The sequence below is a fragment of the Aulostomus chinensis genome, chromosome 19 (genome assembly GCF_037954235.1).
Source record: "Aulostomus chinensis isolate RoL2024-O1b breed Wild chromosome 19, RoL_Achi_v1.0, whole genome shotgun sequence".
Taxonomy (NCBI): domain Eukaryota; kingdom Metazoa; phylum Chordata; class Actinopteri; order Syngnathiformes; family Aulostomidae; genus Aulostomus; species Aulostomus chinensis.
The window spans coordinates 15,617,718-15,637,099 of NC_141338.1; the positions used below are offsets into that span (position 1 = coordinate 15,617,718).

General features: G+C 41.9%; 1 pseudogene; it reads left to right on the plus strand.

Annotated features, from left to right (window-relative positions):
• Positions 1–228: 228 nt before the first annotated feature.
• LOC147244211 (aminoacyl tRNA synthase complex-interacting multifunctional protein 2-like) lies at positions 229–10,310 on the plus strand (annotated as a pseudogene).
• The last annotated feature ends 9,072 nt before the right edge of the window (positions 10,311–19,382 follow it).

Genomic DNA, 19,382 nt, shown 5'->3' on the forward strand with positions numbered 1-19,382 from the left:
ATTCCATCAGCATTATTAGCTTCCATGCACAGATAAAACACACCATATTTAATTCACTTCTAACACAAGCTGAAAACAACAAGGAGGGAGTTTAATTAAGGAGAGCTGTGTGCTGCATAAAAAATAAAAATGTGTGTAGCTTGCAGTATCATATGTGTACACTCATCCAAAATAAATCATGCATTATTTTACAGTATTGTAATTTACTGCATTCCCAATATAAAGGCAATGGCTCCCATCTCTGCCCTGCTGTGGAAGAGGGTACGCTCTCAGTACCACGGGTGGAACACACACCCGAGCCCTGATTCAACCACTGCTACTGCCAGCAGGCAACTGTGTTAATATATTGATTAATATGGCTCCCACAGTAATATACTCCAGGGTAAAACCCAGCAGGCTGCTCCTTGGTGCAGTCTGCTGTCTTTTTAGGGGCATGTTTGTGTCTGTGTATGGTTTATATTTACACTGATTAATAAGTCGACTGCTGTAATGCACCCTGGGCACACACACGACTTATCATCCATGAAAAAAGTGCCTTGAATATTTGTGTGTGTGTGTGTGTGTGTGTGTGTGTGTGTGTGTGGTTGTGTGGTTGTATTAATGCTGAGCACTTCAGGGGTCAAAGTAGCAGTGTACTCGTTAACCAACACAATGTTTTGAGTGTACTGCCTTAGCAACAGTATCACTAGAGTTCCAGCAGGTCGTCTACACTATAATGGGGTTAGAGGATTAAAGAAACGCCACCTTGGTTCACATGACCATATTTTACACCCACAATAAAACGAGGAGGGGCTCATCTATCACTGTGGGTCTTTCTAATACATAGAACATTACATTTTGCAAAAGTTGTTGCACTACATTGTTGTACCTCCCCTACATGTTTACATTTTCCTGTATCTAAATTAGCTTGAAAACAAGTTGAGGTCCGATTCAACAAATTGAGGTTTTTAAGTTTCAATAAAAAAAAAAAAAAATCAGTCCAGTTTCAAGAATACAGTATATTGTTGACACTGGACGACAACGGATGCACGTGTATAATCTCAAAGTTGAGAACCTGTCATCAGATAGTCACATAATTAACGAGCGTTTCAGATTGCAATCATCCAACACACACAGAAACACACACGCATACGCAACTCAATTTTAGAATTTATACACAATGATCTTTAATCTCTTTTTATGCCTATATTATCACTTTAATGTCAATGAAGCAATGCTGGATATAATTTAGAAAGAGTCAGTGTCATATGTGAATGTGCCTGTATTAAAATCTGCTAATTTATTGTCTTTATTATGAAGTCCTAAATGTCACATGGTTACCCTTGAGTTTTACCTTTCCCACTTCTTTGATTTATAATGAAAATAAAAAAGAAAAGGCCAAGGGACCAGCAGCCGATCCTCTGCTGGGGGCGTGAATACTGAATAAATAGAAAAAGGATGGATTTGGTGTACCATGAGCCAGACTCTGACATCCAAGACCGCACTTCACATTAAAAGTAGTCGTTTGCTCAACCGTACCAAACCTTAACCAAAGTGGAGCCAGTTTGTGAAAATTGCCACTGACCCATTTTCTGACCTGCCATTCTGCGAGTACCATCATCCTTCTACAGTTCTGCCATTTTGTGCCTCAACTCAAACTGTTGCCCCTAAAGCTCCATCACATCAAGACCCACAACACTTTCATCATATTTCACGGCTCATATGGAGCTGCTTGAATACATCCAAGCTTTCTCTTCTTGCCATATTGGAGCTCTGATAACATCTTCATCAGTGCTGCTCGGTCTCTTCGAGTGAGTTCTAGAAAAGTAGCATCAGTCATGTTTTCATTCAACTTACCGCTTTGCCCCAGAAGGTTCTTGACACAAACTTTGCCCCTGACTTCAAGCCACTACAGTTTCCAACCCCCTGTCACCCTCTAGGCTTTTGGAATTGTAATATTTTTTAATCAGGTGTCTGATTCCTTCAGGAGTCAACACAAACCACAATGGAATAAATAGCATATCTGTCGTAGAGCACGGTGGTGCAGTGGTCAGCACTGTGGCCTCACAGCAAGAAGGTTCCAGGTTCCAGCCCCGGCTCCATCACAGGATCTTCCTGTGTGGAGTCTCCATGTTCTCCCTGTTCCTGTGTGGGTTCTCTCTGGTACTCCAGCTTCCTCCCACAGTCCAAAGACATCAAGAGAGGACGAGGCTGATTGATACTCTAAATTGACTGTAGGTGTGACTGTGAGTGTGAATGGTTGTCTGTCTCTGTGTGTTGGTCCTAAGATGGACTGGTGACCTGTCCAGGGTGAACCCCGCCTCTCACCTGAAGGCTGCTGGGATAGACTCCAGCCCCCCCGCAACCCTTAACAGGATAAGCGGAAGAAAATGGATGGATGGATGGATGGATGGATGGATGGATCTGTCATAGAGGTAACTGAAATTGTAGCAGTTTCATGTTAAATCTCCAAATGAGCAAAAGCAGTTATAATGATGTGTACTGGACACAGTTTAAGTCACATGATTGCTTCAAACTCTCTAGTAACATTAGTTTGACACAATATCAGGTGTGTCTGAAAAATTCTGCAGCGCTTCTGGTGGGAACGGAAGCGATGACTAGAACGGCCACGTTCAGCTCCGGTGGAAGTGAAGGGTGCTCTGCCCATAAAGCACGCACTGTATTTATCCTTAAGGCATTACGGAAATGTTGCCACTGGCACAAAACTCGCTATAATATAAAATGCAGAGAGATATACCTGGTGGCAATGAGCTTAATGAGCACTGTGTTAACTCATTCGGGGAGAGGCTTGAACATTCGTGACTTTACGTCTCTGCATGTTTCTTCTAGAAGGTTCCTGGTTTCAGCCTAAATTCATCGAGGCAATTTCTAAGTGATCAAAGTCCTATGATAAGGTCGTATGAGCAGGTCACATGGAAGACTCTGCTGACAGCCTGTGCCTGTGTATGTGGGTGAATGTGTTCGAAAGCCTGGAGCGGTCGTTGAGTTTGAACAGTGCCGTATAAATGCAGTGTCATCTTGCACCCTCCTCATCTACACCAGCGTGCAGAGCTGTTTCACTGAACCTTTAATGCCAATGTGCCTCTGCGCTGAAAGTTCTCGCCCCTGATAAATATCTACAATGTCACATTTCATTGGCTGTGCAGGCCGAGGTGTAGAAGCACACACTTCTCCTCCCTTCACTTTGATGTGAAACATATCAACAAATAAACACACACACACACACACACACACACACAAAGCAGCAGGATGTGCGCAGTACCAACTGGGGACTCGTTATGTATTACGCCATATACCAAAGTCTTCCCTTGAGCGACTTCGGGGATAATTGATACAACCAAGGATCACACTGCCTGAGGCATGGGAATCACTGGGAGTGGCTCCTAAATCACAAGAAGCCAACACAACACATTAAGACTCACTTTGGAATTACTGCACACTGTTTTCAATCATTGGGAGGACGTGTGGAATTACCAAGACACCAGACAGGCGTTATCGCTCAGAACTGTGTTCGCGCTCCGCTGGCATCCACACGAGTGTGAAACATTCTAACGCAGGAGCAGATATTTTGGTCATTTTTACCTTGTTAAGATTCGCATTTAAAAACGGAGTGACTGAATAAGAAATATTACATCACACTAGAGGTGGCAGCACAGGCTCAGGTCGGTCCAATAATGGCAGATTTACAGCTAAACTGTAGATGTGAATCACACGTTACTGTACAATGATGCTGGACATGAAAAAAGACTAGATTGGTTGTTGGTGGTCTACATGCCAATCATCTGTGCATTTTGCCTCCAGTTATCAAAATGTGTCATATTGATGATTAAAGTGAAAACCAGTCAGCCGAGAGCGAATGTTGATTCAAATGTTGCTGCCCAGCCAACCTCATTGGATGGAAATGAGTGAAACGTTCATAATAACCTTTTTCATTTCATTACCCCCGAACCATCTTGTAATACATCAGCAATACTGGCTGCGATTTTATGCCTCTGCCCCAGGACAGCCATGAGCCAGTGAGACTTTGGGGTTTTTTTGTTGTCACATTCTAGGTGGCGCAATGTCTCTGAAATGTCTCGAGGACGTGTCTTTGAATGAGCCACAAATGTCCATGTAGACTCAAGAAGGAACTGAAAAGATTTTGGCGGTCAGAGGTCAAGGTCACCGTCACCACATATGAACGCGGTGTATCAGACAGGCCTTCAGGGTGTTTCTTCCGATTGACCACAAACATCTTCTTGGACTTGAGGATGAAGTGACAAGATTTCTTTGGCTTTTTTTCCCCCCAACATTCTGACTTTTTTCTTTCTCAAAGTGAAAAATCTTCTGCCCTGATTTTCGTCCTAATACTCCTTCGTTAATGATGATGATAAACACACCGTCCACAAGAATTGATCATTACAGGACATGGCAGCGAGTATTCACTAAAGAACCGATGTTTCTATTTGACTTCAGGAGCACAGCAACTCAGTCTGGTACGGCCCTGAGGAAAATGATGACAACTGAAATGAGAAGGTTGGGCATTTAACTAAAGCCCTGAACACAGAGATGGTTTTTAGCTCTTAAGAGCTGAGGGGAAACGCAAATATCAAATATCTCACATGTCAAGGTGCTCAGGCGATCAACTTTTCCATAAAAACCAAGAAACAAAAGCAGCTTTTAAATCAGATTTGAGAGTCAGTACATCAAGGTGAATTTGCAAATTCAAAACTGTTCATAAAGGAGATAAAAATGTCCCACTGACTGATCCCAGATACTTTGAGTACATTTTTCTTACACAACATCAGAACTAACAACAGCAAACTGAAAACGAAAAGCGCCGGAGCAAGGAGGAGTCGCTAAATTGAATTAGCTCTTGACGTTCTCTGCCCAGACGCTGAGCAATTATACGAGTTCAGACAGATATTTGCAATGACGCGTCGTTATTGCAAGCATAGGTCAAGATTACCATCACAGCTGCGAGAAAACCAATTTGCACCACCGACTCTGCCCCACGACTTTTAGTGGTTCAAAGAAATTAACCATTTCTTGTCCCTTGACTCCACACAGCAGTTTCAGTTTACTTTGAATAATTAAAATTAAGATCTGAATAAACGAAATAAAGAGAAGAAACGGTTTTGGCACCGACCTGACTAATGAGGTGACATAAATGTTCTTTTTTTTAAAACATTTGTATAAGCAGGTCATGTTACCTCAGAACACTTCACTTAAATTAGCAGTACGTCGTTGGCATGCCAACAGAGTTATGAAGGTCTGGATGAAATGATGTTTTGATATGTCATAACTATTTAAATTGAGGAAAAATGTGATGAATATATAACGGAAAGAAGGCGTGGAAGTGATAACTGCTGAAAGAAGTGAGGGAAATTAATGAGAGTTTTCAGGGCGGACGGCAGGCTCAGCAGAAAAGTTTGTGTTTTCATTTGACCATAAAATGACAAAGCAAGATCAGAGACTAAATAATAGATAAAAGTACAGATAGTGCCCTTTGCTTCAGTTTAATCCTCACAGGATGTGTGCATATCTGAATTTTTTTTAATTTAATTTAATTTTTTTGAAGTGCTCTTTCAGATTTCCTGTGCATTTGCAAGAGTTTGTTGGGGGAAAAGTTTAAGTTGATCCATAAACTTTTTGGGATGATTTATCTGTTGTTGAACAATATAATTAATATTTGAGCTGCTTTTATCAGCTGTTGGTGGTGGGTTTTTAATCATCGTGATTGGATTTAGCTACTAACCTTACAGTCATTAGAAAATTTAAATACTAAGCTGCTGTGTGTGCGTGTGGGGGGGGGGGGGATCCTCCCCCGGATTTTTCCTCCATTTCACTTTAACGTGATAGTGCACACACACACTCACACACACACACACATACACACACACAAACACACACACAGCAGCTTAGTATTTACATTTTCTAATGACTGTAAGGTTAGTTGTTGTTCATGTTATCGATCAGAATGTGGGATGATATGTGGTGAGGGAAGTGCGAGTGCCCTTCTTTCTGCAGATGACTTTGTCATTCTTACAAAGACTAAGGGAAATTTCCAAAAGATGCTTCCCGCATGGTGTAAAATAAATAGCAACTCTCAATAAATGATAAGAAATCCAAAATGATATAGATTAGATCTCCATTACAGACCACGAGTAAATTCCGATTTTGTTTTGTGAATAAATGCCTGAATTATCATGCATTCTTGTTTAAATCTTGGTTTTCATCTTGACGAGCATGAATTTGGTCACAGGCAACAACACAGTGTTTTCTGAGTCTGCTAGTAGTGCTCGAGGGGCTGTCATCAGATAAAATCTTTTAAGACATATGGTTTTTCTCTTCCTCGGCTCTATCATGCCTGTGTTTGTCCCGTGATGGATTTTGCTGCTGGGGTTTCACAGTTTGTAAGAGATGTGACGAATGTGAATTCGCCCCGACCATCGCCAGTACAAGCAGTTGGGTTGGGCAGCTACGAGCTAACTACCTGATTCACTGCTACTTAAAGAGGAACATTTCAAACTTAAACTATTTGCTGTTGAGAGTGAACAGTGAGGAACTGCCGTTGAGGATCGTTGTGGTTAGCTTGGCCATTGCAATATAACAAAGAAAATAATCCTAAAGGAAAGGGGAAGTACACACACACACACACACACACACACTCACACACTATGTTCCAGGAGACTCATACTTGTTATAGTGTGACAAAGTGAAGGCTTTTACATCTGCCGTACTCCGTGGAGGGCGACTGAGGAATATGGACAGGTAGGGAGAATTGGAAAGGAAAAAAAAACAGTAGACTGACAGTGTTATCATGGGATGCCTACAGTATATAATGCTTTTTTAAGTCAGTGAGCCAATTTGAAGGAGACATGAGAGGTCAAGAGGCAGGGAGGAATAATTGTAGTGGTACAGAAGAAGGATAAAATATTCTGGTTGTGGATGCATGCTGCATGCCTGAGTGGAAATTTGGAGGATGTGTGTGTGTGTGTGTGTGTGTGTGTGTGTGTGTGTGTGTGTGTGTGTGTGTGTGCGCTTGTGTCCTGCATGTAGAAAAGCACTCGTGATTAAGATTTATATATTCCTATTACTTGTCTGCGAGTCTATTAAGACACTGAAGACGTACCGTCAGGATTCACATCCACACGTAAACACAGAAATGAATGCAGACACACTCTTTAGTGTTGATGAGAAGTTATTAGTGCGTGCTTGTGTGCCCTCTATGGAAACACCAACATGCCACATGAACAGAAGGAGAATAGACAGTAAAGAAAGGAACGAAAGAGGATGATAATGGAGAAAAGAGAGAGGAGAGATGCTGCAGTGTGTTGTCATGATAGGAAAAGTAAATAAGAGGGGAGTGACTAAATTATTAAGAAATGAGTTAATTTCCATCAATTAAAGTCTTTCATTGTTTGGTAAATTTCCATACGAATAGGTTATTTACAATTTTAATGCATTTATTACATTTGTTTTTCTTTCGTAAGGGAAGATGTACAATCAAAACAAATGTTGCCCGTTTATGCATTTTACCAGATTTTGTACCAGATACTTTTCCATCCATTTTCTACCTCTTATCCTGTTAAGGGTTGCGGGGGGGCTGGAGCCTATCCCAGCAGCCTTCAGGTGAGAGGCGGGGTTCACCCTGGACAGGTCACCAGTCCATCTTAGGACCAACACATAGAGACAGACAACCATTCACACTCACAGTCACACCTACAGTCAATTTAGAGTATCAATCAGCCTCGTCCTCTCTTGATGTCTTTGGACTGTGGGAGGAAGCTGGAGTACCAGAGAGAACCCACACAGGAACAGGGAGAACATGGAGACTCCACACAGAAAGATCCTGTGCTGGAGCTGGGACTGGAACCTGGAACCTTCTTGCTGTGAGGCCACAGTGCTGACCACTGCACCACCGTGCCGCCCTCTGCAGGAAATATACACAAATATGCAAAAAGCAATGACGGGTATGTAGTGATGCAAGGGCACACACTGTTTATAATGTGTACTGGTGCATTGAAATCTTGTAATGTTTAAATTGAACCTTGAGGTAAGATTAGATTTTACAGTTAGAAGCATCACTTGCAGTACATCGTAAAAAAAGCCTGTTAGCATTTTTTTCAGCTTACTATTTCAAAGGTATAATCAATAGTTGCTAACTTTTGCTTTAGCCAAGGTTTTTATGAGCTCAAGATGCAGCACATCTTAGTTGCTGCTCGGCACGTCATTCCTCCCGAAGCTTTGAGAGAACAGCAACGTTGTATACATCAAAACATGCGCCGCCATCAGAACAAGAGTGCTGACACTATTGGTAGAGATAAGAGTAACCATGGCAACAGAAATCCCCCAAAAAAGTGAGAAAAATTCTATTGAAATGAATATGGAGTCAATATGGAGTCATGAACAGACCACAGCCATGACACCCACTACTACCAGTACTGATCACTTTTGAATTGATTTATCTATTAATGCAATAACAATAAACAAATGACTTCATATCAGCATAAGAGACAGAGAAATCTACACTTTGGAAACCTTACAATTTTTGGTAACACGCTCTAATTGACGTCATCAAAAGCAAATGAAGGATGTCTATTCATGACCTGGAGCCTGCGTGTCCCAGAGGAAGGTGTCAGTATTCAGAGAGAGAGCTGATTAGATCTGTCCCAAAAACTGAATTTTGTTGCAATAAGTAATCAACATCATGATAATTTTCTCATGTTTTTGGCAAAACAAATTTCACGAATTAAGCGACTGGGTGTTGATATTGTGAGGAGTGTTTCTCTAGGCCTTTTTCGTGTGGTGGGAGGAAGCTGGAGTTCCACAGAGAACCCACACAGGAACAGACAGAACATGGAGACTCCACACAGAAAGATCCTGTGCTGGAGCCGGGACTCGAACCCTGCACCACAAGCAAGAACCACCGAGTCTGGACACACTACTGGGCAATAGCCAAGGAGCTTTTCAGGACTGTGTTATGGATGCCAACCAGAGCAGCCTCCTCTGACCCTCCTAGTGCTCCACCACCTTCTGTGTCAGCACTATCATGTGCTCTCCCACTTCCATGTCCGCTCCTACGAATGTGCCGCCAAAGCTTGGTCTGGCCTTGGCCCACGCAATCCAGGCAGCCACAACTGTCAGCTTTACCAAATATTGGTAAACATGGTATTTTTATTGGTAACATGTGGCCATCAAGGGTGAGGGAAATGTTGCTCCTTTCCTCTCCAAGCTGCTGGCTGTCTACCCCACTGACCCCGTGCTAGCCACTGGTGGACACCTGGGGGGACACCGCTCTCTCACAGCTTACAGAGGGCAATGGCAAGGAGCGAGCTGCCTTCCCGCACTCCCTCGACTCCGCCCTCCACTACAACCCCTGGATTACAGGGCAGGAGTTCTCCCAGGTGGACATCACCTGCTATGGCAGTGCTGCAAAGTGGCTCGACCTCTGCTGAACCCGCCACTGTTCAGAGATGGTTCAAGCCCTGTGAGAACTTGGAGCACTTCAGCCCTGCCAAGCTCTTCCTGTTAGTAGTAATAAAGAAAATAAAGAGTCATAAAGAAACAGGAAAATGTGTCAGTCATATAACTAAATGCATTGAAGCTTTATGGGTTTTTGATATTTACAACAGCTAAAAAAGGAACCTAAAGTTTGAAACACATCGCCATTTTCTAATGAATTATTAACATGTATAACTCCAAAGGGGTGATTAATTGTAATTAAAGAAAATCACCAATCACTAATGAATTTTTAACATTAATAACCCCAAAAAGGGATACTCACTTACCATTTTCGAAATAAAATGCAAATATCAATGCAAAACGTTTTTATTCCTACATGAAAATACTCCAAGTAACAAAATGATGAACTACATGGTTCAGATAGGACACGCTATGCAAATGTCCTTGAACAAGCATCCAAGTGGTCCATCAGGGAAATGAAAGCCAAGCCAGGAAGAGCACTCCAGGACCTTGAGGAAATCCAGGAACAAACACTCGGAATATTTCCCCTCAGAGTACGGACGTGACCTCTGACTCTCATCCGAGCCTTTTCTATGCGTCGAGTACAACAGCCAGACTGAGGGTCCGCAAACCACCTACCATGATTTATTGTGTAATGTCTGTACCCTGTGTTTGCCAACAAATTTCTGTGTGCCCTCCACCCATCGGTGACAGTGCTGCTCCCTGGCTTCAAACGGTGTCTGATAACAGGGATAAGGTGACATCTGGACCTCCTCTCCACCGCTTACAAGACAAATCTTTGCGTTGTGTCTTCTCCTCCCATCATGCCTAAGACCCACTTCTTCCCCTCCCCCTCCAGGTAAAACATCTGTGTGCATAAAACAACCTTAATTATTAACAAAATAAGCAAAGTGACACACATAAACACACACACACACACACACGCTCACATCAATTCCTCTCTGAAGAATTGCGGCAGTATTTTGGTGTGTCTGGTAGAATTATTTTGCCAATCCAACCTGAGAGACATTTCTAAGATCTCAGCAGACACTTTGAAAAAGGGATATTAACGGTTTTGCTTCACTGCCTTGTGAACGATTCCAGCAGCCAATCAAAGTCTAAATAATACAGAGTCACACGCACAGAATCAAATATTGAACCAGGCTGGCTTTTGTGTGTGTGTGTGTGTGTGTGTGTGTGTGTGTGTGTGTGTGTGTGTGTGTGTGTGTGTGCGTGAGCTTGAGTAAAAGGGTTGCTGCGGATTTTTACTCAAGGTGTTTTACAACAGAGCTTTCAACAGAAATTCTACTTTTAATCAAAGTGATAGGCATATGAAGACACCGCTGTCAGACCCAGCAGGACACAGTCTATAAACAGAAAATTACACATCCTCACACTTGGAACCACATTGACTTTGAGCCAGGTGTCTCCACCAAGACACAGCAGGTGGAAAGCTTTTATACACTCCTGAAAAGGGCAAAATAACCATGGGCTGCAGCATTCTGATCAATATTGCAATGTAATTGACCACAGATGTCCCATTTTGGTTACGGTGAAATATCCAAGGCGAAAAGATTAAATGGATAGAAGAAAGTTTTGCTTTTGCTGCCCCAATTTGGCAAGGTACTCAGCGCTTGTGTTCATCTTAGTTTAAGAGCATTTAGTTTGCTGGTTTGAAGGTTGCTTATGTTATAGGTTTACTGTTCCACGTTGCCTGGCATGACGGTCCCACCAACGCTCAAACATGATTCATCCTCTCACTGCTCTGCATCACCTAAGAAAAGCTTCACGCCTGAGGCCCTCAACATGTTTCTCAAATATGAATGTATTATCTCCCATTGCTCTCTACCTCCTTGCCAATGTCCTGACTCAGTTCCACTTAAGTCTCCCCATTGCTGCTAAATGAGAGTGTGAGGGGGGGAAATGAGGTGTGAAGAGAGCTCTTTAATGAGATGACTCCAGTCTGATTTAATGGCCTGAATAACTGACTGGTTGACTAGCTTATTGTATGGAGCTGATTGGTTGAGTGGCAGCATGGTGGGCTGACCTGCTGGGAAGAAAACTGGAGATGGGTGTTTACACCAAGGGGAGTCAAAAAGTCCATCCATCCACTCCCATTTTCTACGACTTATCCTGTTAAGGGTCACGGGGTGGGGGGTGGAGCCTATCCCAGCAGCCTACGGGCAAGAAGTGGGGTTCACCCTGGACAGGTCACCAGTCCGTCACAGGACCAACACATAGAGACAGACAACCATTCACACTCACAGTCACACCTACAGTCAATTTAGAGTATCAATCAGCCTCGTCCCCTCTTGATGTCTTTGGACTGTGGGAGGAAGCTGGAGTACCAGAGAGAACCCACACAGGAACAGGGAGAACATGGAAACTGGGAGAAATCCTCCACACCCAAATAGAAACACCTCACTAATATAATTGCCACCTTAAGCCATCAATTCACCAGTGACACTGATAAAAGTTGTCAGCACCTTTACAGTGATGAAGCAAAGTGTACATGAATTATTTGTAAAACCACAACGTAAAACTCTACATTAAATAGCCACGAGCACTTATGGGCAGCCGTCTCAAGCTGAAGTCAGATAAAATGTTCAAATATGGTTTCGCCTAGAGTGGAGGAGGCAGGAAATCAATCAGGTGGGCTTCAAAGCATAAATTGTGGGAACTAACAAGACTAGAAGGCTAACAACGGCGACAGTTTTGTAAATCATATAGCCTGTTGTGGAGCACATTATTCTTATTAGCTTCTGTCACTGTCCGTCCACTTAACTGGTGACAAGTAGCATCTCTTCTTCTTTGCTCCTAGATGTTTTCCTCTCTCTCTCCAACTGGTTGGCTGCATTACTGCAAGCAGAAAAATCTCTCTCATCCCCCTTCATACAGAAATTAATGGATTTAGAGCTTTAGTGAACCGGCGCTCTAGTACACCTGCTCCCCTTGAGCCACGCTTTTCAGTCCATGACCGACTTCTGCGGCTACATCAGAGGGTCGTAATATCCCCTGCCTGGCAGCCCATTTTAATTTCACCAGCAAATCATTGTGCAAAAAAAAAAAAAAAAGAATAAAGTGCTGGGTTTTCTTAGTCAAAGTTTAAATATGATCCAGAAAATACACCGAGATTTAGTCTAGTGAGGCCAGAGGGAACGCATGATTGAAAACATTTAAATTAAATTATTTTAATTTAGTTTAATCACGTTGTGTCAGCTGCAATGGAAATAATCAGTTATGGAGATCACTTGAGCTTTTCTTGATCACCATGCAGTTGACGAACTTTCATCCAGTTGAAACTGAAGAAATTGTACTCTCTGCTTTACAGAATTTTGCCGTTTTGTTTTGTTTTTTTGTACAAGAATGCTCTTCACCGAACTTTATTCATCAAGTGAAAATAGGAACAAAAGCTTTCAAGTGTGGGAATGATGAACAAATATACCACATACAAATTTTTTTTTTTATTTTTTTTTTGCTCAACATCATCTCGAATACCTTTTTTTTTTTTTTTTTTTTTTTTTAATCTAAAGCCCCTTTTCCACAGTCCCAAAATCCCGTGAAGGTCTGGCTTTTGTCAGTATTTCAATCCTGGGTCAAATAACCCTGCAGCAGATGGTACTGTTGCAGTGGGATTGGAATCAATCACCCGCCCTGGTTTAAAAGACCTACATGTTTGCAGGTCAGTGCGATGGAAAAGAGGAATACTTTTACATTTTTTTGCATATAAATACATATTAGATGCCCGACTTTTAAGCCTTAACTCAGGTAAATGATGACTGATGAGAATGTAACCAATTGTAAGTCTGCTTGCATCTGTCAATCGCAATCAACTCCCGTCAGTTGGTGTGACCACAGCTGTGTAGAAATGGAGGGGGAACTACTTCACTCATCTACCTGACACTCACTGTCAAACACACAGCTCCTCCTGTCACTGTGGCCTTGCTATGAACGCCCTAAACGACAATGGTTAACTGTTCTTGTAGTGGTACTTCAAGTGCCCTATTCTGTTTTAAATATATATTATTCACATCTATACTCATTATATGAGTGTCAAGGCTGCTGCCCTGTGGAAACTTAAGCGATCGCACTGAATTCATCACGATGTTGTTTCTTATGGATCTGTAACTTGCGGTATTTTGAGACCAGAGCGATGCTGACTGGAGTCACTGTGGGGATTTCTCAAGTCAATTTGAAATTTGTTGTGATTAAATGATGCATTTAAGTATAAGTGACGGTTGGTTTACTTCTATTTTAAGCATCAACCTCAAATGTTAGAGTACCAACTATTGAATTTAATCTCTGAAGCGACACTTTTTTTTTTTTTCCCAAAAGGACTTCTACACCAAGACATTTCAGAGACATCCGAGTCAGCGTTAAATATCCAGACACTTCTTTTGCTTGCCGTCTGAACTGAGGCTTTTTGCAATGAATGTCATGAAAGTCAGTTATTCGATGAAGCTGCCAAGCTGTGTGTGTGTGTGTGTGTGTGTGTGTGTGTGTGTGTGTGTGTGTGTGTGTGTGTGTGACTCAGAGGGATCGGCTGTTGCTATCGAGAACTTGGTGAGCTCATCATGTGTTGGATCTGAATGCCTGCGGCCTTTCATTGCCGGCTGGTTGTCTGTGCAGCTGCTTATCTGTGGAGGCACCTGTATTACTCCTCCAGCACCGCTCCTCCATGAGAAATCCTCCCATTAGCAGCTGTTTATCTGCTGAGTTGTTCACCTGTATAACGGGAAACGGCTTCAGATGTTAATGTAGTCGCATCGGGATAAAAAAAATGCTCATGATTTATTTCGCTTCTATGATATGATCAATGAATCTTTTATTTATTTTAGAATGAAATTGAAAGCCTGGCTTTTATAACCTTTCAAATAGCCCTCAGTGTTACTGGAGTACTTTCCTTCTAACAATGGAAGAGTTCATGTTTTTATTTATTATTTTATTTTCCTCTGAGCTGGAGAACATAATCAAGGCAGCTGTTTACTCCAAAACATATTTACCACAGCAAATGCAGAAAACCCCATTTTGTAGGTGACTGGGATGGATGACTCACTTGCAGAGAACAGATTTTCTCATGATAGATATTATCACCATAATCATTGTCGTATGCATCTCCTCTATTTATTCTCTTCAGATGACTCAACTCTCTCTATTCTCAAGGGCGTGTCTTTTGGTTTTCCCTAGATACAAGACACAAACTCCATCATGGAGATACACACAACAGCTTACTTACAAGAGGCATTCATAACGAGGCAAATGTGACAATCATGAAAAGAATGAGGGGAAGAGAGCGAATTGTGTGTAGAAAGAGATTCAAAACACAAGAGGCAGACCAGAGACAAGAAAAATGTGACACTCTAGGAAGCAAGAGAAGCGCGGCACGTCGGTGCAGTGGTTAGCATTTTCTACATTCCACATTAGTCATTTGTTTTCTGGGTACCAAGTCAAGTCAACAATTTTGTTCACTACAATCAAAATAGGCAGCATGGTGGTGCAGTGGTTAGCATTTTCTACATTCTACATTAGTCATTTGTTTTCTGGGTACCAAGTCAAGGCATTCGTGTACACAAACATTCTTTTGTGAAACAATTTTGTCCACTACAATCAAAATAGGGCAGCACAGTGGCGCAGTGGTTAGCACTGTGGCCTCACAGCAAGAAGGTTCTGGGTTCAAGTCCCGGCTCCAGCACGGGTGACACACACACACACACACACACACACAAAAGGTTTGCATTGTCCTTAGGATATTCCACTGATTTCAACTCACAGTAGTCAGCTGGACCCAAGCCTTAACAAATTTATGTCTAACCCAACCTAATCTCAGTTTCCCCTTTAACAAAGAACATACAACCCTGTTAAGATTGGTCTTTGGTCCCCATGAGGACAAGTTGTCCTGCTAAAGTCTTTACTTATACTAGAAAAGGTTCAAAACAGTAACAAGAACCATCACACACTTACACACACCACAACAATTTACCTGAACCTAAGCATATATCAAACCTAAACACCCCAACATCAAGTCTTAACCCCCAAGCTGCCCTTTAAAGGTGTCTCAGAATGCAAAGGCTGACCAAAAATGCCTTCACACTCCTGAAATGTCCTCACAAAGATGGTTTAAAAGTCAAATAAGTCCTCACAGACATAGCTGTTCAAGAACAAAAACACATACACCTTTGTTTTAGACACTTTTGGAGTATTTCCATAAATTTGCTTTCATTTCCTGAAGACTTAAGCTAACCACAGCTTTACTTACCCTAACCACACACACACACACACACACACACATATATATATAAATCCCATTCCCTGGATAGGAGTAAAAGCAGTGCTGTTTTAGATGGAAAAGTCATTATCTTTATCGCTCAAAGGTGCAATAAAAATGCATGTGCTTGTGTGCATTTCACCTCTTGTGTAGCTTCCACCCTTGGTGGCAAAGTAGAATCGTCATTTCAAATAATCCTGAAGTTGTCATATCAGTGATTCATATATTTCTTTATTATGTTTCTCGTAAATGTAATTACACATTATTATATTTTCTGGAAAACAGAACAAGGATATTTTGTTTAGTTTCTCTATGTTTTTTCTCTTTATTCCAAGGGGTTGTTTCTGGTTTGCCTTTCTTTTATTAAAAGTGTAAAATCAGAAGGTTGCTGTTTCCATGTGAAAACTTTGGTGTTGTTTTTGTTGCTTTGGCTCATTTCTCATTATAAAATTGCAATTTACTACAGTAAATTGTTATTTAAATTGATAATTGATATGATTTCCAAACTGGGGTGAACATATTTGTATCAAGGGATACACAAAAAACTTAAAATAAATACCTGTTGCAAAAAAGTTGTCTAATTTGCACAAATACAGACACCCTCCCTCACCCTGCACGGAAGGAAGGGGGGGGGGGGGCAGCAGTGGACGCAAGAACTGAAAACCAAACTGCCAAAACCATAACCAAGCTAGCATTAATGTTAGCGCTGCTAGCTCAGCCACTAGTGGTGCCAGCAGCATCTGTTGAGGTAGAGGGGGTGGCATGAAAGGTTCAGGCGATACTGGACTTTAAAAGTTTGGGAACAGCTGGTGTGAGCCACTCATGATCATCATGGGTGGTGCTGAGCCCAGAATGCACCACGATCGGCCTCCACTTGTTGCCACTAGCTTGCTAGCTCAGAGGAGGTAGTTGAGTCGGTTTGGCTGCTATCAGCAGAAGGTGAAGCTGGATGAGGACAACTTCCCTCTCACTCACACCATCCCCGACTCCACCACCTTCATCCTCTACTAGAGTCTTCTTCTTCCCCTCCATCTGCTCTCTCTGCTCCTGCCTTCTTATCCCGATGACAATTCCCTCCTCATCCTTTACTCATGTCTCAACTCCTCTGCTCCGTTGTCATTCCTAATCTCCCCTCTCGTCCGCTTTTTTCATGTATAATCCCAACTCGTCGGCTGTCATCCCTCTGTTCTTCCGTACTCCCCGTATTTTCTGAGTTTTTCCTCTCCTCTCTTCACCTGAAGATGTTCTCTCATCATGACATGCGATGAGCAAATAAGAGTGTTGTGTCAGCGAGATGCTAACCATGTATGGTGCAGCAGTGCCGTTTATACACACTATAAATCGCTGAGCTGTGATTATTGCGGCACGCTAATAAAAAAGCTTTGTGAAGACAGGGTTGTTAAGAGTTTGTGTTTATGCGTGTGTATGTATGTGTGTGTGTGTGTGTTTGTGGTTTGGTGTGTGTATGTGCCAGGCCTGTAAAGAGCCTCTCATCTGCTGCCCAGAATTAGTCAATAACTGGCACCTTCTCTCGATAACTAGCTCTGTTAAAAGTTTTAATTTACTCCATGCAATGCTCTCTCACTCCATGTTCTGACTTTATTCACCGTATTAAATCCTTTTACATCCCATTGCGAAAAATTATAATGTCTGTCTACACCTGTTTCTACTTTTTGTGAGTGTTCTGGCTAAAATATGGCATTCGCAAACCTTATTTCGAAAAGAAAATTCTTTTTTTTTTTTAACAATTTGGGTTTTATTTTTTGTAATTTTGGACATCAGTTCAATACCACATGGAAAGTTAGGCAGGTCAAGGAAGGAGCAAGAAGTTGGTGCATGAACTGTGATATTGAAGTCATACATTCTCTCCAAAATGGACTCCGTTGTCAAATTGCTGTTGTGTTCACACTACACAACTTAAATCAGGAATCGAAAGTCCTTGTGCTTCATTAGCGTTGCAAAATAAGAGATCATTCACCAGGAGGGTTCCCTGTGGAGTCTCCAAACTATGTTTTGCTACAAAACTACATATGAGATGTGACCTGGAAAACGACACCAAAGTTGCAGACGAAACAGAGTTGCAACAACCCATCAAGAAATAAGAAAAGGAATACAGGTGACAGACATGATTCAGACGTTGTTTTTTGCACGTTCACGGTTTAGAGCCTGCTTCCTAACATGTGTAGGCCGGTGTCCTCTGTGCATCAGCACCTTTGGTCACATTTGTGTAAACACTTACAGAAATAACAGTACCTATTAACACAGATGAGGTCTTGCTCTCTCGTGTGGTTGAAGCTGGAGGGATCCAGATGTTTAGCCTGCTCGGTATCTGGGATGTGTCACTGTTGCCTGGGGCTCGGGGTCGGGAGCTTTTTTGGCACGCTTTAAAATCCATCGCTGAGTGAAGAACAGGACTAATATTGTGACAGAGGGTTGTCCAGGGTGGCCCTGGCTACCTGGCTGGCCACCTTGGGTGCCCCTCCAGATTTGATTTGCTGTCACTGACACTTTACAAATTAAAAAAAAAAAAAAAAATGAAAAAGCTATAATATTAAAAAGTTCTTCCGTTGCCTTATGGGTAGTTTTTCACCCTTTGGGGCAATTTTTGATCACATAGAGCTGGAGACATAGGATCGAGTGGGTCCATACGTCTTCAAATCTTCTTAGTTATTGGCCTTCCTGTTAATTAATCCGTTTTCTGGCAACCTTGACAATGCCTGAAGTAGTCCAGGCCTCCCTAAATCTAAAAGTGGACTTCCGCCTCTTTCCATTATGATGATAAACCATGAAACGAATAAAGGAATTCTCTTTTTAATCTTCTACAGGCCCAACCTTAACTCTCCCCTTTACACTTAACCAAAACCACATTTTAACTCTCCAAAATAATAAAAATCAATGTGGTCCTCACAAAGAAATGAAGACAGGACCACACACACACACACACACACACAAATACCACAGAGCCATTATTGAGTGGTGCTCACTCCTTTCATTAACTCTGGAAACTGTGATCAAACAAGTGTTTCACTAATGATCGGCACCGTTTTTCTAAACCGCTATCATATGGCTCCACTCCACCAGAGAACACATTCTTCTTCTGTACTCTCCTCTCTATAAACCTCGTGGATGCTTGGAAACAAAAATACTAAATACTCGTACAGCACTAATACGCATAATATGTAGCGAGATAGCAAAAGACAAAGAAAGAGTGAGCTAAGTCATGTAAATGTGCAGAAGACGACGACGAAGAAGAAGACGGCTTTCTGTGGTTGCAGTTTTCTGGTCATTTTCTGTCTCCTGGTGATTCGATCGTCACTCAAACATCAATGAGCAAACACTGCCAGAATTCCCACTCAGCAACATCCTTTGAGGAGAAAAAAAAAGAAAAAAAAGAGGGCATTTATCGACAAGTTGCTGCATCGACAAAGAAGCTGTATTTTTCTTGACCGAGGATGTGAGTTGTGTAACTTTTTTAAAATGAATTACATGTTGTTTTCCCGCGTTTGTTGTTGAGACTGTAATTCACTGATATAACATAGTATCGTGTTAAATATTAACATATTAACATGTTTCTTTTTTTGCTATTTAACTTAAGTTTAAGAGACAGATAATCCTTAAACCAAATACCTCTGGCCCACATCTTTCACCAGTGCAGAAGCTTTATAAAAGT